Here is a 26009-nt window from a genome sequence, read left to right on the forward strand (position 1 = left end):
TATGCCCTTCGTGGCATCACGTCTCTTTTTATCAAGCATAAACTCCATGGTGTATTGTAAACACTTTTTTAAATATATATTTACATTGCTCTGTTCTCTCTCAAATCTGGTGCCCACTTGATAAATCTTAAACCCCGGTTACCACCAACTCTCCACTCATTCACTGTTCACTCTCATGCTATGGAAACTTCTGGAGGAAAACACATAATCTCTCTGACTAGTCACCTTTTGAATTCATGACCACTAGATTCAAGTTGGCTCCTAATATGACTCAGCAATCTGACTCACTCTCAAATTCACCTAAATATGGGGGAATCTTTAAAAACCAATAAAGCAAGGCATCACCCCAAGATTCTGAGTAAAGATGTCTTGGTTACAATCATCTGGCCTTTGGAATTTTTAAACGCTCTCTGAGGTCATTTTAGTATGTAGCAACGTTTGAGAATCTCGAGTCTGAATGGCTATTTTATTCTCTCCCCTTTCCTCACACCTTCAACACCTCCTTTCCCACTCTCAGTTAATGACCTTGTTTTTCATTTATCTGAGAAAATTGAAGCAATCAGTAAACAGTTGCTCCCTAGCCTCATGTCAACATATCTTCCTACGTGCCTGCATTGGTGCCCAACACTGTGGATCACCAGTCTTTGTTCTGATGACGGAACCCACCTTGTATGTTCTAGATCTCATTCCCTCTTACCTACTCAAGGACATGGCTCCAGCAATTAGCTCTACTCTCTCCTGCATCACCAATTTCTTCCTCTCTTCCTGGTCATTCCTGTGTGTATTCTATGCTATTATTTTCCCATCTTAAAAACATCCTCTCTTGACCGTATTTCCCACTTACAGTTTCAGCTCCATTTTTTTATTCCCCTCAAATGTGAAACTGAAACATGTTCATTTTTCAACACTTGTTCTCTTACCTCTTTTTTGCGATGGAGTCTCGCTCTGTAGCCCCAGGCTGGAGTGCAGTGGCATGATCTTGGCTCACGGCAACCTCCACCTCCCCGGTCCTGGTTCAAGCAATTCTCCAGCCTCAGACTCCAGAATAAATGGGATTATAGGCATGCACCATCGCACCTGGCTAATTTTGGTATTTTTAGTAGAGACGGGGTTTCACTATGTTGGCCAGGCTCGTCTTGAACTCCTGACCTCGTGATCTACCTGCCTCAGCCTCCCAAAGTACTGACTTGTTCTTATCTCTTAGGTCTCTCCTTAATTCTCTCTTAACCCAAATTCCTCTTTCAATTATACCTTTACTTCCAACACCTTTTGAAACTACTCATCAAGGTCACTAAAGGCTGCTGATATGGTTTGGATCTGTATCCTTACACAAATCTCATGTTCAATTGTAACCCCCAATGTTGGAAGTTGGGCCTGGTGGAACTTGATTGGATCATGGAGCACAGTTCTCATAAATGGGTTAGCACCATCCCATCTTGGTACTGTATAGTGAGTGAGTTCTCATGAGATCTGGTTGTTTAAATGTGTGTGGCTCCTCCCCACTCTCTCTCTTGCTCCTGCTCTGGCCATGTAAGACATCCTTGTTTGCCCTTGCCTTCTGCCTTGATTGTAAGTTTTCTTAGGCCTCCCCAGAAACAGAAGCTGCTATGCTTCCTGTACAGCCTGCAGAACTGTGAACCAATTAAACCTGTCTTCTTTGTAAATTACCCAGTCTCAGGTATTTCTTTATAACAGTGTGAGAATGGACAAATACAGCTACCAAGTTGTTTAATCTAATGGTCAATTCCTAAGGTTCACCTTCTTTGACAAATAAGCAGCATTTGATACAATCAATAACACTTTCCTCCTGGAAACAGTTTATTACTTTGACTTCTTCAACAGGAATCAGCAAATTATAGCCTATGGATCAAATCAAGTCTGCTGCCTTATTTTTAAGTAAAGTTGTATAACATAAACATGTTCATTTGCTAACCTGCTGCCTCTACCTCTTTTCCTTTTGGCCTATGAAGCCTAAAATATTTACTATCTGGCACTTTATAGAAGAAGTTTGCCAATGATCCCTAACTTCTTCTTGACTTCAATCCTTGTCTTCCTTTTACCTCACTGTTCACTCTCTTTTTAGGATCTTTAACCAGTTCCTTTTCATCTCCCAAGCCACTTAATGTAGAAATGCCCCAAGATTCAGTCTTTGGAACTCTTCTCTTCTGTTTATACTCACTTCCTGGGTAACCTAATCCAGGACCATAGCATTAAATTTCATCTTTCCTGGAATGCTTCCTTGAAACCCAGTTTTAATGACAAACTGTCTATTTGGAAACTTCACTTGGATGACCAAACATATCTTGAAATTAATTTGTCAAAAACTGAATTCCTGACCTTCTCTCATATCTGTTCCTTCTGCAGTATTTCCCATCTCAGTAAATGACAACTCTATCCTCTCAAAAGGTTAAACCAAAAATCTTGGATTCATACGTGACTCTTTCGTATATATATATGTCCTCTTATGAAATTCTCTTGTCTTTATCTTCAAAATATATTCACAACCCACCACCTGTCATTATCTCTACTGCTACCACCATAAACCAAGTCATCATCATTTCTGGCCTAAACTATTTCAATGGATTCATAACTGGTCTCCCTATCCTTTCCTTTGTTCCTATCCTCAATCTACCGTGCCAATCCTCTCTCATTTGATTCTCGATATAGAAGCCAGAGATATTCTTTGAAAATATTAAGTTAGATGACATTATGCCTTTTTCAAAATCTCCCATTCACATCCCATTTTACTCATATTAACTATCAATCTTTTAACTTACAAGACATTACATGATTTTTATGAACTTGTCTTCTTTTTCTCCTCCATTCTTTACTATGCTGCAGCCACTCTGACCTCTGAACTCTTCTTTGAATATGGCATACATGTTCATTTCTCTTGTTGTTTACATTAGATATTACATTTAGGATGCTCTTCCCTGAGATATCCTAATACCTCAATCCCTTATCTCCTTCCCCTCTTTTGCAAATATCACCTACTCAGCAGAGTCTTCCCTGTCCATCCTATTTAAAACTGCAAGTTCCTCTCGGTATTGTATATTCTACCTTCCTGCTTTATCTTTCTCTAAAACATGTATTACCATGTAAAATATTTTCTATATTTATATTACTTACTGCATATCTCTTTACATTAGAAAACATTTTCCTTGAGGGTAAGATTGTTATATGTTCTATTTACTGCTGGATCCCTGGTTAGCAGAAGAGACTTCATAGGTGTTCATGAACATGTGCTGATTGAATGAACACTTGGAGTTGAAAGAAAACAATTAGAAAGTTGCTCAATTTTTTTACTTCTAATTTTCCTTCAGTAAATTCCCAAAGAAACATGTATCTTAGTTTTTTAGCCCAATTCCAATATTAATTGTTTCTACATTTGTACCAGGTTTTGTACTAGAGCTAAGGAATCCCAGAATGACTTAGAGCAATGTTGTTTAATGTGATAAGACAGTTAAATTGTTGTAAGTGCCAGAAAATGTTCAGTCTACAGAGCTAAAAGATGGTAACACAGAGGGGGCAAGCATTTGCTATCTTCAAAGATCATCCAGCATTTCCCAGGATGAACAAGAGTTGCAGAAGGGGCAGGGAGAACACTGATAGAGGGAACATAATAAGAAAGAAGTATGAAACAAGTATTCACCACAATACTTCTATACAGCTGAATCATATGGTGATTTTGAAAAAAAGAACAAATGACAGAGTATGAGTCTGAAGAGATGAGCATTGGCCAGATGATTTATATTAAAAATGTTAGAAGTAGGGACACAATAATTTACCTGAATGCAAGTTGACTTGACATTTATAATTGAATATCTTCAAATAAACCACACTTTGAGTCAATGTGAAAAACTTCCATGTTCCACTTAGCATGCATTTCAAATGTGTATACACACACCATTTATATCTATACATACCCTTAGGCCAGTACCTCCATCTCCTTATGTTCTGCTCTATATAAATACACTGTATCTATATTACACTACATACAGAAGATTTCAGAAGATGATAATTGTCCACTTTTCAACTATCCAAAATTTAGGGAAGAGAGGCAAGAAGTACAGGAGTAGGACATCTGGGAGTTCCAGGACTGAGCTGGCCATTTATGAGCCAAATGGCATAGATCAAGACTCTTAATCCCTGCAAGTGTTAGTCTATTCATCTATAAAGGAAAATAATACCAGTCCTCACAGGGATTGCTCTAAGGACTTTAGGAGGTAATGGGAAATATATATTAAAATATAAATGCTATAAAAGATATTATCAGTAGGAATAGTAACAGTACTAAAGGAAACCTTAATTCAAGATTTATGCATATCAGATTAATAGAGATTTCTTTAGCCAAAACTCAGAGTTCAATTTTTATAACTCTGTCAAAAGTTCAAGAATGGAGATATACATGAAAGTCATGACAATAACTTCAGTGTTTATTTTCCTTAATTTTTTATTTGGCAAATATTTATTGAAAACTTAATAATTAAACAACAAAAATTAGACATTTATCAAAGGTCATATAATGTTCTATGCTCATTTTAATTATCTCATTTAATTGTCCCTGAATACCTGTAAGGGAAATACTATTATTTACATGTTACATATGTCAAAAAGAAAACTCGGATAGTTACTGTAAGTTGAAGGGCATCACACAACAAGTATGGGAGAAGCCAGGAGTCACAGCCAAATTTTATTCCAGTGCCAGCATCTGTAACCACTACATCAATTTATTCTGAGCCCTTCGCCCCTTATGCAGGCCCATAGTAGACCCTTAAGAAATTTCTTTGAGCAACATTATATGATTAAACTCGCTAATAGCACAACTAAAACAAACGCATAATCTCCAAAGAGGTCTCCTTTAACTTTTCAAAATTAATGTTCTAATTGAGTCCTAGGCTAGATCATAAACCAAAGGATACACTATGAGTTTCTCAAGAACAGGGAAAGTACTTGGTTTATCTTAAACACTTTGCAAATAGTAAATACACAAAATAGGTTTTAAATGAATGAAGCAGAGGATAACCATAATGGAGCTATGGTTTATATACAAGAGCTTTAAAAGTACTCATAGTTATTACATCAGTATGTGGAAAGATGCCTGGGCTGATGGGCTCTGAAAAATTACAGAGAATCATTAAATTTACAAGTTTAATATCTGTAATAAACGAAGAAATATCCAAACACAGAGTTCTCATAAGTGTAGTATAGAAGAAAACTAAACAAGAACCGTGAGTCCAGCCGACAAATTAACATAATCAGTCAGAGAAAGTTCAATCAAACATATCTGTACTGCCTAAGGCCAAAATTAAGGTATTCTTTACAGCCAAGATGATACGTTATATTGGAAAACTGTGAAATATGGAGCTGTGGAGTTTGGGCAGGAAATAAATCTTAAGAATAACCAATTCTCAACTATTCCAACACATTCAAAATTGCACTATTAATTAACATGAAGATACTATTGGCTTAATTTTCAAAAGTTACTTACAAAAACTAATGCTGTGTGCCATTGCCATAATGTATTGGTTTGAGATGGGTAGAGAATTCACTCATTCAATATGTATGAGCATGTTTGATGGGACAATCACTGTGTCATAAACAACAAAGTAAGAAGAAAAGTGCTCTGTTGTCAAGCAGTCATGGTAATTGATGGACACACAAATAACTACAAAAATGGGATTGGTGCAGCAATAGAAGTATGTATCACAGGCTCTGGAAATACTGCATGGGTAAGGGGGAAACTCCGTAAGTTAAAAGAGACTTCAGAGAAGAAGAGACATTTGCACAGAACCTGGATAGATTAGTAGATGCTATCTAAATGAAAATGACTAAAGACCAAGGAAACGACAGCAGGAAGGGCATGACCAACAGGGTGAGGATGGGAAAAAGTATAAGAGATTTAAATCATGGTGAGTGGGTAAAGCTAACTATGTATAAGATGTACGAGAAGATGAGACTGGTAGTTGCTGAATCTACAAAGGTGAAATGGGTCAGGTTTAAACAGAACCATGGTGTAATGGAAAATGCCTGACCTCTGCAGTCACAGCACAGCTTTTGAATTTTAGTTCTGTCTCTTACACCAGCTCCTTGAACTCGGAAAGATATTTCCTTTCTGTGTATCAAAGTCTTCTGCTGCAAAGCAAGACATAACAATACCCTATCGACAAAGGTCACTTTGGAAGTTGGAGATAACCATGTTTTATGTCTAGCAATATAAGTTTTTTAATAAATGATAATAATAATTATTATTCTTTAAAATTCATGCTAAAAAGTTTGGATTTCGTGGGTAGGCAATGAAGAGATCTGGAATGCTTTTAAATAAGGAAGTCAATATAAGTGATGAACAGGGGAAAATAATAGAGAAGCCAGTTAGCAAGGTATTAAAACAGTTCAGATGAAAATACAGGTGGCTTTGAAATAAGTTTCCAGCAGTAGGCATAAAAAGAAGTAAACAAGATATAATTTGGTGGTGGCCATGACAGGATGTGGTGACCAATTAGATCTGAAGCTGGAAAGTTAACTATGTTGATTACGGTTTCTGGAAAAGAATTAAAACCTTAAACTGTTACAGAAATACACACACACAAACACACACACATAATTTTCAGAGTTATTTGTTTTCTGTCTGTACCTATGTTGGCAGCCCCGTGTATGACCTCCCTCTCAACTCCAAATACAGATGGGTCTATTTAAATTCTATGCTAAATCCAACGCTAAAACTTGCAATTCTCCTTACCTCCCTGTTTGAATACATACACTCTCTCATGTAAGTCTCATTGATCGTTCTGCCAAATCCTAGGTCACATTTTTCTTCTAAGCTTACATGATTAATGAATTCTTCAAACACTAATGAGTTCGATACAAGAGAGATCTAGTATTGCTCAATAATTTGGTACTCTACCCATGTATTAGTGAGAAAACACAACCATGAATTGATTATTGCTAATGATATCATGGTGCCTAAGCACCTGCAGTCCTTGTCTTCCTCTTGTAGGTCATTGGGATTTATAGATTATCTGCTAGAGATTACAAAGGAGAACCTTGAGTGGCAAAGGCATCACACTCCCTTTGACCCCAAGGAACAGCTTCATCAAGAATTCTGAACCTGTTTTGCCAAAACTGTTTGTTCTTTTTTCATCCATATATTTTAAGACTATAAACAAAAATCATTCAGAATTTTCCAATTACTAATACATTATGACAATTTTATAGGTAATTTAGAAGTTTCGAAAGGGCAAGGGAAAAACATCATCTCTTGTTATGATGGTTTCGCTTTGGTAGAACAATACAGTTCTGTAGTTGGCAGTTGTTAGTTACTGAGATGGCTGTGAAACAAGTAATCCATCACACTCTGGCCAAGGAAACAAGTAAAACCTATGTCTTAAGGGATTTTTCAAAATCAGGGAAAGTAGTGTGGCTTAACTACACTGAAAATTCTATACTTCTCTTTCCCTTTTGATTTGTTTTTCATGAGATTGGATATGCAAGGTAGTTGAATATATGTATACTACATATAAATATTCTACATGTGCTTTTTTAGACTGGTATTATATGGCTGGAAAACAATAAAAATTGTATATATAAGGGTTTTCATAAATTATGGCAAGATATGCTTTTTAAGAACTTACATATATATTTTAGGTTAGGGTTTTCTTTTTGTTTTATTAAAGCCTACAGCATGCAGTATTCCCAGGTGGTCTCATGTCCAAGTATTAACCAGGCCCAACCCTGCTTAGCTTAAAAAGTTAGGTTTTTTAAAAAGGATAAATTTTTGTGGAAAATTATTTTAAGAGATTCTAACTTCAATTCTGTATGCTGTTGTTGTTTTTTGTTTCACATTCACAAAGCTTATATAAGCAAAATGGTATTATTCATTATTGTGATACTCAAATGTAATTATCTGTAAGGATTTATTAGGGAGTTACAAACTTGTGAATCACAGAAGTTAAGAACAGTTAGAACATCCAATTGCCAAAATTGGAACTTATTTCTTCTAGTATGATTGACATGGTAACTGATACAAAGTATATACTCTTTAATATTTGCTAAATGAATTAATGTTTGTTAAATAAATTAAGAATCTGTTCTTTGTGTACCCATTTGGTTCATTTCTAAATCCTTATAAAAAAGTGAGACTTGCTTACATAGTTTAGAATTTTATGTCAACATAAAAATGTAAAATTTTGCTGGGCGCAGTGGCTCACGCCTGTAATCCCAGCACTTTGGGAGGCCAAGATAGGTGGATCACCTGAGGTCAGGAGTTTGAGAGCAGACTGGCCAACATGGTGAAAGCCCAACGCTACTAAAAATACAAAAAATTAGCTGAGTGTGATGGCGGTCATCTGTAATCCCAGCTACTCGGGAGGCTTAGGCAGGAGAATCACTTGAACCCGGGAGGTGGAGGTTGCAGTGAGCCAAGATCGCACCATTGCACTCCAGCCTGGGCAACAAGAGTGAAACTTTATCTTTATTTATATATATATTTCTAAAGATGAATTGAAAAAAATAAGCAAAAATATTGTCTATCCAAAGAACAGAACATATAGTGCTACAGTGTAAAATTTGTATTCCTGAATCTCTGAGAATACAATTTCTTAGCTTTATAAAAAAATTAACACTAGGGAGAAAAATGGTGGACATTACTACTGTGAGAGTATAAAAGCTATAATATTTTAATCTACCTTACCAAGACCAGCCAAGATTATAAACCTAACAAACATCATCACAGGAATTAATGTACATGAATAGATAGGATTAAGAAATCGGTATGTGGCTATTCAAGTATTACATTCTAAATCTTCTAAAAACTGAGCAAAAATGCCTATACTGAAAAAAAAAAAAAGTTTCTATATAATGGCAAGCTGGCTTCTTGAAATTCAATGTTTTGCCTGAATAACTCAATTTACATTTCCAAGTCTCTTGAGAATGAGACTAAAAATCATGTAACTTTAAGAAGAAAATTCAGGAAGCCAGATTGGGAAAGAGCATGATGTAATGGTATAAGAAAAATCTGGAATAACACAATTCATATCAAACACACATTTGTCTCTGTAGGTTTTAATAAGTAACCAAAACTCCAGCTTGGAAATCCTTTTAAATGAATAAATACATAAATATAACTATACAGTAGCTTCACACCAACAAGATCTGGTTTAAAGCAAGTTGGAAGCTATGTGTTTTAGAGTTCTTCCTTATTGAAGCATGTATTGTCAATTAGTTCACTTAACCATATAGCATACGGCTTTGATACAGATGTCAAAGAATGAGGGATGAATGAATGATAAGATAGACAGCTTTTACTATGGAAAACAACAAATTTCAATTGTTCCATTGTTAAAAATGACTTCTTTTTATTCAATAAATTAGTCTAAAAAGTGTATACAATACCTAATAAGTCTGACTACTAATCACTTCTAAAGAAACATATAAAGAAAATAACATGTATTCCCACCACTGTTCCTGGTTTGTTACTGCCTCTACACTCATCCCATCTCTATATGAGTATGTGCACATACATGTACACAAATGTGCACATATGCGACTATACACATACATTTGCATAACATCTGTAGAAGTCTGATTCCTGTATTTTTCACATAAAATTGAATTTTGAGCATTGCCTCCATATTTATTATATATTTGAAATTTATTTTCCTTCTACATAATGCTGAACTCATAATATGTTATTTTACGGGAATACTGTGATTTATTAACAATTTCCCTTGGTTATTATAGAATCACCTTACAAATGTATTTTCTAATGCTTTCTTCAAACTTGTTCTGTGAGGTCGACCTTCTTATTCCATTTTGCACTTGGGTAAAAGAGGCTAAGGGACATAAATTATTTGCCTGTCTAAGGTCATAGAGTCTGAAACTGGCAGGACCAGAACTTCCATATGATGAGTAATGAGTATGAAATAACTCACAATTTACATTTTTGAACTTCCATAAACTCCTTATACATGATGTTACTTTGTATCTGAGCCCCCCAAATTAATAATAACCTACACTTCATTAGATAACTAATAATTATATACCATAATAATTAACTAATGGCTACAGAACTAATGGCTCTTGACTAAGGGTTGTCAGTAATCTAAGTACACCCAAAATAATCTTAGAGATCAAAAAGAAGTCCACCAGCTTATAACTATATATTACATTTCATAAAGGAGATCTTTGCCTAAGAGACTTTCAAAACTACATTTTAGATAACATTTGTAAGGAAGAAATTCTCTTTTGTTTCTCAAGAAGTAGGTAGCATGCCATCTGGCCCCGCTGCCCTTATGATAAAAGAATGTGGGAAGCAACTTACAGTAATTGAAAAGAGACACACTACAGGGATCAAAAGTGAGGGACGCTCTCTCCCAGGCACAAGATTTCTAACTGCTTTATCAATATTTTTCTCCTTTTTACAAATTAAAATGTAAGTAAAGATGATTTTTGCACCCCTTAGGGATTATTTAAAATAACCTTTAAGGTGGAAGACTTTTTCCACTTTAACATTCATTCAGCGAGTGTATCTTGCTTGTTAGGCTGTGCATGCCTGCACTGTAACAATCTCAATCGTACATGTCAACATATAGTCAGGCAACCAGTGATGTTCATAGGGAAGTTAGAAGTGGGCATGTGCAACTCAGGAATGGTTTGATCTAGGTGTTTAAATATCAAGTACTTGTAATGATAAGTGAGGTCATGGAAATAGATAAATCACCAAAGTAGTGAGCCTAGAAAGACAAGAGATTTAAAGGTAAAGGGTTCAGGGGAGATCTTTAATTTAAGGAATAAGAAGAAAATTTGCTCTCTATTGAAAGTAGAATTTTCTTTTTTTAATGGCTTAACTTTCTCATTGGCCAAGGGGACTAAATAAAAGAGTTTTGATTTAGAACAGTATGTAGATGTAAGGGTAAAGAAGGAAAGGAAGTTATATATAAATCTAAATACTGGACTTGAGATTGAACATTTGTGAGGCTGAAATAGTAATATAATACTTATGTAACTGATTGTGGCCAATAATAATATATGTGGCCAATAGTATATATATGACTTAAATCGTGAATAGTTACACCAACACCAGCAGGATGGAGTTACCAAGTGATCATTGCAAAAGGAGCCTTGACTTTGGTAGAGAAGCTTCACATATTTTGAGTGGCAGAAGTTAGAAACTATTGCAGTATTCATGTAACTGGGGAAAGGAGACCAGTTCCACAAGCTCAACTGTTTGGTCACTGTTTTGGCCTAGCTTTTGCCCATTGGTCATTGTGTTATATCACAACAGCAATCAATTTACAAGCCAAAAGGTGGAATTTGCAACCAAACTAAAACTGATAAAAATTGAACCAGTACTAATTGAGTTGGCCACCTCTTGTGGAAAACCATTCAGAAAGCTTCCAACAAGCTCTAGTCTCTAGACTATAATAACAATGGTTTTCTTTGTGATGCCTAAATGATTACAGGTAAAGAAAATATAAATCATGCTTAAAAGAAAATGTCACTAATCTAGAGGAGGAGAAGACCTCAAATCAGCTGTAACTGTTCCAGTCGAAGTTTGATGTAGATGTTTACATTAAAATTCAGATGATGATATTAGAACCAAATACTTGATAAAACACTAGTTTAGCATTCAATACCTACAGTTGTATAAAGATAACTTTTGGGTTTGCTTAATTGATACATTGCAACCACTATGTTATTTACATAAAATACTGGCCACGAAAGACTTTAAAATTGCTCCTGTGTCATACAGACTGAAACCAAAAGCAACAACAAGAGGAGAGGGGAAGAGTTGGCAGAGGATGATCATTTTACAAAGCCACATAGGGAAGCAAAAGCACTGACTATTAAAATGCACATGAGTTGGTCAAGAAATAACACTTTGCCTTCCAGCAGCAATGTTTGGCACTCTTACAGTCACCCTTCTTCCCTGTTGGAGATGACATCTGAATACCTCAAGGCATTCTCATAGTTAGAATTCTTGATCTGACAGCTAATTGGAAGAAGAGGAAATAAGAAGAACAAGAGTAATAACTTCTGGTCACAAGTAACTAATAAGTAAAAACATTCATTTATGCTTCAGAAAACAAAGCATAACCATGTATTCCTTCAGAAAAGCAGAGAAACATAATTTGGCAATTACAAATGCTAAGGACTGGTTTCTTATAACAAGAATTGCAAGTTTCATTAGAAGTCTAATTGTAAAATTTCTGTTTTGCTCTAAATTGGGGACCTATGTGGATGTATGTTTGAAAACCAAGGTATCGCACCTTAACCTAATGTTTATTGAATATTGGTGCCATTATGTAGCCCCATCATCTAACTCATTCCAAACAAGGAAAGGGGCTTTGCGGGTCTTTTTTAGAACATGCCTAACATGGTGCCCCGAGAATAAAAGGCACAAATTACATGTTTATCAAAATAATCAATAAATTGTCCTGGAAAAGGTTACTTTTACATCATTCATCACGAGAAAATTGTATTTCTAACAGCACTCTTTATGATAGATGGCTGTACTAAATAACTTCACGGTATAAAGGAAAATGAAATCTCATAAGGACACAACCACTAAGAGAACACAGATTGCGTTATTATTTTTATCACATTAGTACTTGCATTCCTGATAGACAGATACTGCAACCTGGGCCCATATGAAAGCTGCGCTGAAATCAATGCCAATCTTATAGGCAAAGAACTAGAGGATTTAAAATGAAATCAAATGCAAGTCTCACTGATATTAATGCCAGTTCAATGAGTTGTGAAGTTTTTAAGCTGTCCTTAGAGACTATAACTTAATTCCTAAGGTTTATTTTCTCTACTAGGTAAAAGAACTGAATTAACAGGAGCAAAAAAACTGTTCAATTAAAGTAAACAGTTTTATGTAAAAAGCATTTTTTTTTTCAGACCTTTAGTATTGTTGTATGTCTTCTGAGAGAGAAAAAAGGCTCACTTTCCTTCTATAAGCTCAACATGTTCTTAAATAAATGATCAAACTGGAACCTAACCCAAATTCTGTACCTTGAAATGCAGGTGCTAATTTCAGGGTATTAAATAATAAGCTTACTCATATGCACATTAATAATTATCTTACTATTAAGGTTCAATTCTATTATATGGGATGTTTAAAAGAGAAATTTTAAGTTCTTTTTCAACCTGAAGTATGGGGAATGAGCATTTTGTAAGTATGGATGAAAAATAAATTATTTCCCACCATTTCAAACATTTCTTAAAGGACTTTGACTTCTGCACTAATGTAATATGAGATTGAGCTTTGTGTATGTGTGTGTGTGTAACATTCTTTTACAAGTCTACACAGGTGGACAGTATACAAAGCACAGAACACGACAAACAAGCTGTCTTGTAGTGAGCACTAAACTAAGGTGTATATTACAGAAATAGTCAAAAGAAAAATTGACACACGCACATACACAATAAAAAAACTACTTCAAAATCATAAACTGTGACTCTGATCCCAAACCTTAGAGAAAAAACAGAATTACGGAAATTATTTCAACACTACTTGCTTACGCAAATAGGATGTAAGAGAAGACCTAGGTCTCACAAAAGGGGAACATTTTGAGATGCAAAGAAATGAGAAAAAATCCAGAAAGAAAAATAAAATGAAAAAATTAATACGTGCACTTAAAGAACCAAGAACCAAATTTATGCTGTATCAAATAGTGTAAAAATTGGGAGAATAATTTGGAAATATCTAGAAACAAAATGCACATACCTTTTGCAGAAAGAATTTAGCCACTAGAAATTTATTCTACTGCTAAATTCCTAACATTATGCAAAAATAGGTGTAAATGAATAAGCACCATATCATGCATCTTAATAACAAAATTTGTATATGAGCCAACCATCCATGACAAAATGAATGGTTAATTTAGTCATTAAGTGGAAAATATATCCATTGTATTGAACACTCTGCAGAAAATAAAGGGAAATAAAGAAATCTATATGTGCAGAGACACATTCATATGATTTATGTAAAAAAGGAAGCCAGTTACTTAATGGACATATGTCTGCATATGCGTAGATACTTTATGTAAAAGTGGATAGGCAAGTCTCATATGTGTTTATTCCCGGAAATAAAAATGGTGGTGCCAGAGGGAAGTGGAAGCATTTGATGGTTTCTTCTTATGTTATACCATTCTACACTGATGAATTTTTAAACACTCACATCTATTTATAAAATTAAAAGAAGTATTAAAATATTTTCAAGGATTACATTAAATGATGTTATATTTAAATATACACTCATAAAAAAATTCCTAGATATAGGATTAACTCACAATAACAAGGCACAGAAAACAATGTCGAGTATAATTTATGCAAATATATATAAGCACAGATACACATAGAAAATTGAGTAGAATGATACATATAAAAATATAATGGATTCTGAAAGGAGTAAGTTTCTGCAAGAAGGTGGGGTAGGGCGAGGGAAGTAAGGTGAAAAAGGGTATATTGTGTATTTTACCACAATTAAAATTTTAGAAAAAGAATAAGAGAAAGAAGATGATGGAAGTTCGCACAGAAAAACAAACCCACTTAAGAATTATAGAGATTCTGGAATGATGGAACAAGAGCAGTTAAAATCAATGCCAGAATTAAACACACAACTTCTGAAAACTTTCCAGGGAAGTAATAACACACAAACATGCATATTTAAGGATCCTCAGTTTTCCAGGACCGTGGTCTTCAAAGGAGGATGGGCACATTCTTAGAGATGGCATTGATTAATCCCTTGCAGCATAAAGAATATATCAGAAGTTTAATTTTCATTAATTTTAATTTCATCTACTTGTATATATATTTATTAATTTCTATGTATTAATTATTGATATCAATTACAGATATAAGAGTAAAACATGCAATTGATTCATAAACTGATATACCTATATTGGGGGTATGCAGAGGAATATATAATGTAAAATAGAGATCACCTTTATTAAGGCAATATTTATGAGATACAACCAAAAATGAACATATTCTGGCCACAGATTTAAATGACAAAGGCAAAGAAAAAAGTACTTCTAGGCAGCAAAAACAAGATGCACTCAAAAGAATAAAAATCCAAATTGTCCTTATTTTCCTTTGCAACATTAAAAGTCAAATAACATTGAAGCAGTGCCCACAGATTTTTTCGAAGGATGGTTGTGATTCAATAATTTTATTTTCAGCCAAGAAATTACAGAAGTGGAATATATCTTCCGATTTAGAGAATCCTAGAAAATATTTTACCCATGTATTTTTCTTGAACAAAATCCTTCAAAAAGCACTCCAAATAACTGAGTTATTAAAATCGTGAATTTAAAAATGCCACAATATAAAAACTTGGTAGCTAATAAAGCCAACAAACAACATGTCATACACAGACACACACACACACACAATCATGTCTCAGTATCCACAGGGAATTGGTTCCAGGACACCCCCTACTCCCTGCCACGGATACCAAATTCTGAGGATTCTCAAATTTCTTAAATAAAATGTTGTATTATTTGTATATAATCTATGCACATACACGCATATACTTTTAAATCATCTCTAAATTACTTATAATACCTAATACAATTTAAATACTGTGCAGTATAACACATGCTGTGTTATATTGTATTTTTATTTATAATATTTTATTGATATATAACTAATTGTTATTTTATTTTTTTCTGAATATTTTCAATCTACAGTTGGTTACTACATGGATGTAGAACCCATGCATAAGGAGTACTCTTGGTGCATGCAACATAATTAAAAATCAAATGTAATTTTTGGGAGAAAGAAAATGAAACAAACGTCTTACTACCAGGAATCTGGGTCTCAGATGCCAAACTTTAATAACCGAAACTTGGAAATGGGAGAGTAAAAGGAAAAGAAAATTATCTGAAAACAAAGTGGTACTGCCAGAAAAATAAGCTAAACATAAGAAAATGTAGTTTGAATTTTAAGCCAAAGGATCTTCATCATTATTAAAGATTGTACTCATAATGTGTAAGCAGACTAGAAAACAAACCATTGCTAGAGAGTTCTATATAAAGCTTAGTTATTTCAATGTTCATGTTTTCCGATAGAGAACCCGATTATCACAATCAAATCTGATTATTTTTCTTCCAGAGAACATAGGTCTCATAGCAAAATATTTGATGTTCCTAAATTTCAGAAAAGAACAAATATATATCTTCTAATGCCATTCCTAAGCTGTACTTTTTCCTCCCAGGCTGTGTCTTAAGGGCTAAAATGATGCAAATATGTGGATTTAGATAGTTTGGGCACTCTTAAAGTAACACCTTATATAAGAAAACATAAGATTTAAAAATCTAGTTTATTCTTTGATTGAATCAAATGTCTACACAAATAGAAATATTCATACCATTGTCTCAAAAAAAATAAAATTATATCTATTTATCTAGACCAATATTTCTCAAAGGGTGGCAATTTTGCTTCCCAGGAGACAATTGGCAATATAGAGAGTATTTAAATATGAAGCCAAAGCAATTATAATTAACTTCGGAGAGGGGGAACGAACAGTCATATGGATAACAAAGTCAGCCATAGAAAATGGCTCCCCAATACTATGCAGCCATAAAAAGAATGAGTTCATGTCCTTTGGGGGGACATGGATGAAGCTGGAAACCATCATTCTCAGCAAACTAACACAGGAACAGAAAACCAAACACCACATGTTCTCACTCATAAGTGGGAGTTGAACAATGAGAACACATGGACAAAGTGAGGGGAACATCACACACTGGGGCCTGTCACGGGATGGGGACAAAGGGGTGGGAGAGCATTAGGACAAATACCTAATGGATGCGAGGCTTAAAACCTAGATGACGGGTTGACAGGTGCAGCAAACCACCATGGTACATGTATACCTATGTAACAACCCTGCATGTTCTGCACATGTATCCCAGAATTTAAAGTAAACTAAAATGAAATGAAATAAAATAAAATACAGAAAGAAAATAGCTCCCCAAACCTCATTTACAGCTGTCCTTAGGTTCTATATTCAAGCATTCTTTAACTGTGGTGTGTTTACATTGCTTTGTGGTCCCTATCAGAGTAACAAGAGTATCAAATGAGGATGCACAAGAAATAATTCCTCTATATTCTTAGCGGACTCAAACCCTTCCCTAAGGGGAATAACCTATCTGTTTTTTATGGGCATAAGCTATCTGTTCGTTACATTACTCGCAATATTTATCCAGATTTCATAAACATTTCCTCTTATTAACCACATTTTCTTTTTTTTTTTTTTTTTGAGACAGAGTCTCGCTCTGTCGCCCAGGCTGGAGTGCAGTGGTGTGATCTCGGCTCACTACAACCTCCACCTCCTGGGTTCATGCCATTCTCCTGCCTCAGACTCCTGAGTAGCTGGGACTACAGGCGCCCGCCACCGCACCTGGCTAATTTTTTGTACTTTTTTAGTACAGACAGGGTTTCACCGTGTTAGCCAGGATGGTCTCGATCTCCTGACCTTGTGATCCGGCCGCCTCGGTCTCCCAAAGTGCTGGAATTACAGGCGTGAGCCACCACGCCTGGCCCTTTACCCACATTTTCTTAACAGAAACAACCGCAATAACAGCAACAACAATAATAATAAACTCTAAACCGTTTTGGAGAACTCTAGCAACGTGTAGCAAATTTTCAACCACTTCAATATAAGGATGGAGAAGTATCTTTGCCCTTGCACTTATAATATAGATTACTTGGCATGTACTTGTCCTTTTGAAGGTTTCTCTTAAGGGTTTTGCTGAGTATTTTTATTTTGAACAAAATGGCCATAATATTCAAGCAAAAGGGCAGGATTTTCAGAAAATATACTGATGCTATTTCCTACTGAACAGTGTGGTTGACTCAAGCCATAATTATTATAGTCCCTCTGTCTTTTGATATTCCATAAGATATTATTTTAAAGGCACATATCAGAAAATGCTTTAAAATGTTGAAGTAAATCAAAATGCTAAACCCCCTTTTCCTAATGCTTTTTGTACTTATCATGACATCATGATAATGAAGTTATATTCAGGAGAAAAATTAATGAGTAATAGGAACTGAGGTCATGTGAGATTTTAGCAGGAATCTCTACGATCATCTATAACAATGACAAATATTTAACACATTATTTAACACATAGGTATACACGTGCCTCATCCTACCTAACGGCCAATTCCTTTTCTGCACAGAAATGTCTTCTGACTTTTGCAAATTAGTGTATTTATCCAAATTCAACTGTATCTTTATCTATTTTTTATCTTTCTCCTTTGTTACCTGGGTCCTCTTCTCTCCATTTGAGCCACGGTATAAACATATGTAGTTACATCACATTATGTTCAGGGACAGAAAAGAGCACATTTCATTTATTAAATAAATGTAGAGTGAAATTAAAGTACAGAGAAATGAAACTGCAATGGTTGAAATAAAATATGTGCTACAAGCAACAAAATTCAGATTTAGTACTGAAAAAAAAATCAGTGATATAGAAATTGAGGAAAACGATCCAAAATACAGTAAAAATGAATAATGTTTAACATCTGTAAAAGAACATTTCCAAATATTTACAGATGCGAGACACAAATGTCATTGCTAGATAAACATCTCTTACAAATCAATAAGAAAACATAAAAATATGCAAATAACATAAACCTGAATTCTACCTAAGAGAAACATATTTGTATTAAGTATGAAAATATGATAAAATTCAAGTGAACTGCTAAATAATTGGGAATTATAATTACATACTATTTTTCACCTACCAAACTGGCAAAGGCTTAAATAATATTGGTGATAAGGGGATGAAACAAACACTGTCTTCTACTGGTGAGTGTAAATTGGCACAATTTTTATGAAAAGATATTTCAGAAGAGTTAAAATTATTAACTACATTCCAATGAATTTCCACTTATAATTCATTTTTAAAATACAGCACTAAGATAAAAGGCCATATGAGCCATTATAAATGAATCTTAATATATGTACGGATATTAAGGAATGTTTCCCTGCATGTAAAAAGAGCAAGTTATGAATAGTTTGTATAGCATGATCTGCATTTTATTTTAAATAAAGAAATATGTATTAAAAAATTAGATACACAATAAAGTGTCAATATAAACAAATATCGGGGTAGTAAGATTATAAGTAATTTTCTTTAATTATTTGTCCTTACTTCTGCATTTCAAAAATGATGTTACATTTCTTTATAGTTAAAATATGCTGATCATCATGTATCTTGATAAACATCAAAGAGGAAAATATAGCTTATTTTAAAAAGAGCTGAAGATATTTATATGCTGGTTAAAGGATACAAATTTTCAGAGAGATGAGAGGAACAACCTCAAGAGGTCTATTGTGCAACATCATAACTACAGTTAATATCAATGTATTCTTTAAAATCTCTAAAAAAAATAGATTTCAAGTGTTCTCATCACAAAAAGATGGTATGTATGTGAGGTGATGCATGTGATAACTGGCTCCATTGGCCATTCAAAAATGTATGCATATTTCAAAACATCATGCTGTCCACAATATATACACTATTTATCAATTACAAATAAATAAATAATATTTTATTTTTATTTTATTGTTTGAGAGGGCATCTTGCTCTGTCTCCGAGGCTGCAGTGCTGTGGTGCTATCTCGGCTCACTGCAACCTCCACCTCCCGGGTTCAAGCCATTCTCCTGCCTCAGCCTCCTGAGTAGCTGGGATTACAGGTGCCTACCACATGCCCGGCTAATTTTTGTATTTTAGTAGAGACAGGGTTTCAGCACGTTGGCCAGGCTGGTCGTGAGCTCCTGACCTCGTGATCCACCTGCCTCAACCTCCCAAAGTGTTGGGATTACAGGCGTGAGCCACTGTGCCTGGCAAATATTTTAAAACATTAAAAAAAACCTAAATTCCGTTCTACAAGTGATCAGAGATAAACTCATAATAAGTGATATACTAACAAAAAAAACACTAATGAACTGAGGCTGATGTTGTATAAAAGAAATAGAAATGAATGTTGAAGGCAGTAAAAGACATAGGAATAAGTAAAATATGTGCAAATAATAATTACATATTTAACACATATACATACGTAATAAAATTACAAAAGTTAAACATATCTTAAGAGAAGGGCTTCATTAAAATTCTTAAAGTATTTAAAATTTAGTTATAGTTAAATGGAGACTAAAAATAAAATGTAAGGTGGGAATTAAAATAAACTATATGAAATTGCATTCTTATGTGTCAAATGAGTTAAATATTAGTAATTTTTAATGATTTAACCTAATGTATTTGAAGATCTAGTTTATTAAGTAAAAATTCTAGTATCTGTGAAGTGCTTTTAAAGAGCCAAAAGTGAATGTGAAACAAAATAAATACTGTCTAAATTATCACAAAAGAAGGAAGAAAAAACAATTTAACAAGATAAACAAAAAAACAGCACAAATCTTATCTTTATGGCCATGAAGAGATTATCTCAGTTACATATATCTTTCATTGTATCAATGTAATCCATTCCTGTCATGTGTTTGATAAAATGTTTTGGCTAGCAGGAGTCTACATTTCATTATTTTAAATGATAAAAACAAGAATTTATTTCCAGTTCACCCAGAGCCCCAATCAAAAGAGTCTAACTACTGAGTAATAATCTATCAAGGATTTCTGCATAATATAGAACATGTAAAGATCAATTATATCTTTCACATCATGAATATGTTAATATGCTTTAAATGGTAATATATCCACTAATGTTTACGTGTAGTATAAAATGACATGATACAGTTTCATTGCAATGAGCATATATACTCAGGTAAATAAACCAGGCAAATGACATGAATGTGGGGTTAAATGAGGAAAGGAGAATAGAAATGTTTATGTCTTTACTGTTTTGCCTAGGCATTTTTAGGCCTCTTAGGCTCACGTTGTTCAGGACCTTTTCCATTTTTTAGAAGAGCTTTTCTTTACATATTGTGGAGAAGGCGACAATGAAATTGTATATGTTTAAATAATACATGTATTTGTGATAACCTAAAGTGGGGACAAATAATACATGTATATCATGATAACCTAACTAAAGTGGGGACAATCCAGTCACACACAGGTTGAAAAAAGGTGACAGGTAGAAAAAAAAATAAGAAATTAAACAAATCTGTTTTTATTCTGAATTGCTAAAATGATAACTGAAATTGCAATGAAAATGGAGCAGAGCTGGAATTCAAACCCCTTGTTTTCTGATCCACATGCCAGTACTCACAGTAACACTGAAGACACTATATGAAACTATTGGCTTATCTAGATTTCTTAAGTGTTGACTAAGAAATTTTATTAGTTTATTTTAAAACTCATTTTGAAGGGTTTTCAAAGAAAGAACACTGAAATTGAACTCCTATGCTGTGTCAATTGCATTTCTTTGGTTATGAGCAATTGACTGCTATCAATGACTGAGATATTAAATATCAAGGACAATGAAAATATTTGAGTTAACAGAGCTTTATGCACTATACGAAAGTGATCACATTTTAAAAGGTGGAATTATGTTGATACCATGTTTTTTTTGCAAGGAGTACTAAAAACTACAGATGCAAATTTATGATCCATCTCTGGATCAAGCTTTTCTTCCCAAAACTGTCCCAATTCCCTCTTCTACTAATTATTACTTTGTAATGTATGTATTTTTATAAAGAACTTAAAAATCTTTGAAGAACAAGGTGGAATAATAAATAGTTAAGCATGCAGTAAAAATCATAAAGGAATGCACATTTTCTAGGTCTTTGCAAATTCTGAAATATCTGCTACTCTAAAGAAGTGATCCTATTCCAAAAGGCATAAAACATATTGGTTTGGTCATCTTAATGTTAGCTTAATTGCATGCCATACAGATTAATAAGCTTAAATCCCATTTCTTCTCCCAGGAAAATCTATTAAAATACGACTGGGTATCTGATTAGCCAAAATGATTGTAATATAAATTATGTAGCTTTTTAAGAATATAGCTGAAATTTTGCACATAAAAATTTAATTGAATAGATTTGGACTTTTCCTTGTATTATTCATAACAAGAAAACACCATCAATTTCACTGGCTGCTATATTCCATATTCAATAGTCCACAATGAATACAAATGAGCTTTATTCAACAATTCAATTTGTCTACACTATAGTTTTTTGAAATATTAAACAGCAAGTAATTATTTATAAAGAAAATGAAAACCCATTACACAGATCAGGTTGCCAGGGGATTAACCACAACAATGGACTTTCATTAATGTATAAAACTACTTATAATTCTAGCAAAAATAAATTCAGTTTTATCACGACCCTTGTTTTATCCTGCTGATATATCTATGCATATATTTCTGTTAATATCAAAGTAAAAGCCAGAAATAAAATGGAAATAAATATCAGTATAGTGAAGATCTGCCTTTGTTTAGCCTTTTAAAAATATCACCAAATGTACTTTATTCTAAGGATGTTAAACACTACATATTTCCATAAAAACAGTTTTCCTTTCTTTTCAAACATGACTGTCATCAATAATGGTTTTGTTTTCTTCGAGTCAAATATGTCAAAATTAGTTTCTTTACTCGTAGTGATACTGGTAGATTGTATTTCCTGATATGCACCCTATATTTTCTTCAACTGGAAAAAAATATACAAATAATGACTAAAAATATTTGCTTAGATGAGAAAAATGTGTATTCTATTTTTCCATTTTTTTAAAAAATTGTTCATGGCAGAAGGCTGGTCTTTATGTCTAAAGGAAGAGCTTTTCTAAAAGTTTTAAGTAGATTAGGAAGGTTAAGAAATAAACTTTTACATTGCTGTTATGTATGTTACATTTAAATTTCTTTTGCATGTACATATAACCCTACAATTTATAAGCCTAAGTTTTTAAAATGCCCATTAATTGTACCAAATACCTGGTTTCCTTAAATTCCTTGTTTTTAAATATACATCAAGCCCAGGATATTTAACAACTTAATAAATGCATACTTTAAACTAAAAGTATAAATTTTTGGAAATGTGTTTTTAACTTTACGTAACCCTTAAATACATTAATAATTAAAATGAATGTTTTCTGTTTTTATACATAGTATCACCATAAGTTAAGACAAATGAAAGTGCGTATGGGGAAATTCTCTATGGCATTCTATTTATTGTAGTTATAATGTAACTGGACATAACTGAATTAATAAAAGAATAAGTAACTTGCCCATGGCCAGAGAGTATATGAGGACTGGACCTGGGATCCAGTCTTATATCTCCCTGATGCCAATTTTATCCTTCTTAACATCTACCATATACTGCCTCACAACAGCTCATATAATTAAGGTCATTAAAAGCCAGCATCAAGATCAAGTTTATTTTGCTGTAGTAATTGATACACTTCCTATTTTCTCATGATTAAAAAAGTATTTATCTGTGTTTCCTTTTCCATATAGCCTGGCAGGAAGCTCAGATGCTCCATTATAGTGAACTACACTGTCTTTGTCAATTGCACTTTGTTATTTTTTTTCAATTGTCCTAGAAACAAAGACAAGACAATTTAATTGGGGCTGTAAATGATAAAATAAAAGTAGAAACTGTATTTCTGAAGCCTCCCATAATATTCACTCTAATGATGCTAAGTAGATATCAATTCTGTTCCCTAAATATTCAAATCCATCAAAGTTGAATAAATGTGTACTACTATTTTTTTTCTTTTTTTTATTTATTATTATTATTATACTTTAAGTTCTAGGGTACATGTGCATAACGTGCAGGTTTGTTACATATGTATACCTGTGCCATGTTGCTGTGCTGCACCCATCAACTCGTCAGCACCCATCAACTCCTCATTTACATCAGGTATAACTCCCAATGCAATCCCTCTCCACTCCCCCCTCCCCATGATAGGCCCCGGTGTGTGATGTCCCCCTTCTCGAGTCCAAGTGATCTCATTGTTCAGTTCCCACCTATGAGTGAGAACATGTGGTGTTTGGTTTTCTGTTCTTGTGATAGTTTGCTAAGAATGATGGTTTCCAGCTGCATCCATGTCCCTACAAAGGACACAAACTCATCCTTTTTTATGGCTGCATAGTATTCCATGGTGTATATGTGCCACATTTTCTTATTCCACTCTGTCACTGATTCACAATTATAAATACTAGTCATAAAAGGCTGATATTCTATAAGAATAAAACCCTAAATTGTAAAATAATTTTCTATGGCATGCTACATGCAAAGTGTAGTTGAAATTTGTTTTCGGAAAAGGACCAGATAGTAAGCATTTTCAGCTTTATAGGGCATAAGGCGTCCTGTCAACTCTGTTGTAGTGTGAAAATAGCCACAGACAGTATATTAACCAATGTCTGTGTTCCAGTGAAACTTTACAAAAACAGGCATTGAGTCAAATGCTTCCACAAGCCAGTTCTTGGCATAGACTATCAATACACTGTTGACAATATATAAACACTTTTAACTTGGTAAGTAAAGGTATGTGCAAATGAAAGCACACAAGGCTCATTTATGTTGAGAAACAAAAAACAAAAAACACCTTTTCCCAATTAAACATTTTTCTGCAGTTATCTTTGAAGAATTTTCATAGAGCAGGATGAGTACACAAAATATAGCTGAAATAAAGTGGATTTTTAAAAAAAATAACATTTTGGAGACTGTCTTAAGTGTTGTTTAATTGTGTTCATAACTAACCTAAAGCACTCTACTAGTTAATAAAGATATATTTACCAAACACCATTGTTAGAGACTAATTATTTGATTCAAATAATAATAATAACAATGATATAGTAGTGGTCCTCCATCCACGGCTTCATTTTCCAGGGTTTCAGTTGCCCATGGGACAGTACAAGATATTTTCAGAAGGAAAGACAAGACATTCACTAACTTTCATTACAGTATGTTGCTATAATTATTCTATTTCATTAATAGCTATTATTGTTATTCTGTTACTGTGCTTAATTAAACTTTATCATAGGTACGTATGCATAGGAAAAACAGTATATATAGGGTATATATATGCTATATACCCTATAGTATATATATACAGGGTATGTATATACTATATACCCTATAGTATATATATACAGGGTATGTGTATACTATATATATACTATATACCCTATAGCATATATATACACACAGGGTATATATACTATATACCCTATACTACAGTAAAAAGAGTATATATAGGGTGTATATATATACTATATACCATATAGTGTGTGTGTATATATACCCTATAGTATATGTATACAACATTATGTGTGGTTTCAAGCATCCACTGAAGGTCTTAGAAAATACATCATGCAGATAAGGAGGGACTACTTTACCAGCACCTTCCATTTAGGCATGTGCTCAATGCCTACAGCATTAATGTTAAAGGCGCTGAAAGTTATAGCTGCTTTACATGTACCATCTAAAATTCTTACAACACTTCAAGGAGACTGCTATTCCATTCTTTTTGGGGGGAGGAAATTAAGCTACAACATGATGACCAGTGGCACTCAGAAAAAGTGCCAGAGTTCAATATCACATCTGTCTGGGAATTCAGTTCCATCATACTACCTTCTCTCTGCATGGTGTTCAATCCTGTCTGTCTCCTGAGGATTGGGGAGAGATGTCTAGGTTCAGATCAGACCAGGAACAGTGAATGGGTCTAAGGAAGAGGGTCAAGAAGAACAAATCCAGCCACCCCCATATCTAAGGAGGTAAAAGGTAGAATGAAACCAGCGTTTCAGAGCTGATGTGTCCAGAAGTAGGCCCTTTATTAATATTAGAAGAATTAAATGAAGAAAGTAAATTCGTTAAATAATTTTACATAATAACTTCAATATATGGGATGCTGAATCATAACCAAATTTCAGATTTTTTTAACTGAAGAAGGCATTATGAATTCTACAGTTGTCTTCAGGCCAAAATAGCAGACTTCTAGTCAGTCAGAAGTCATATTTCTTCTGTGGAACAGTTTTTTTCAGTTCACTACAAGCTGATTAACTCAAGCTATTAATTATTGAGTGCCTGCT

The 26009-nt window shown here is 33.8% G+C and overlaps 1 protein-coding gene across 1 annotated transcript in view; it reads right to left on the bottom strand.

Moving 5' to 3' along the window:
- Nucleotides 1-26009, bottom strand: part of IL1RAPL1 (interleukin 1 receptor accessory protein like 1) — a 1395449-nt gene that overhangs the window by 989983 nt on the left and 379457 nt on the right. The gene's annotated exons all lie outside the window — the stretch shown is intronic.

Source organism: Papio anubis, chromosome X (genome assembly GCF_008728515.1).
Source record: "Papio anubis isolate 15944 chromosome X, Panubis1.0, whole genome shotgun sequence".
In the NCBI taxonomy this organism is placed as follows: domain Eukaryota; kingdom Metazoa; phylum Chordata; class Mammalia; order Primates; family Cercopithecidae; genus Papio; species Papio anubis.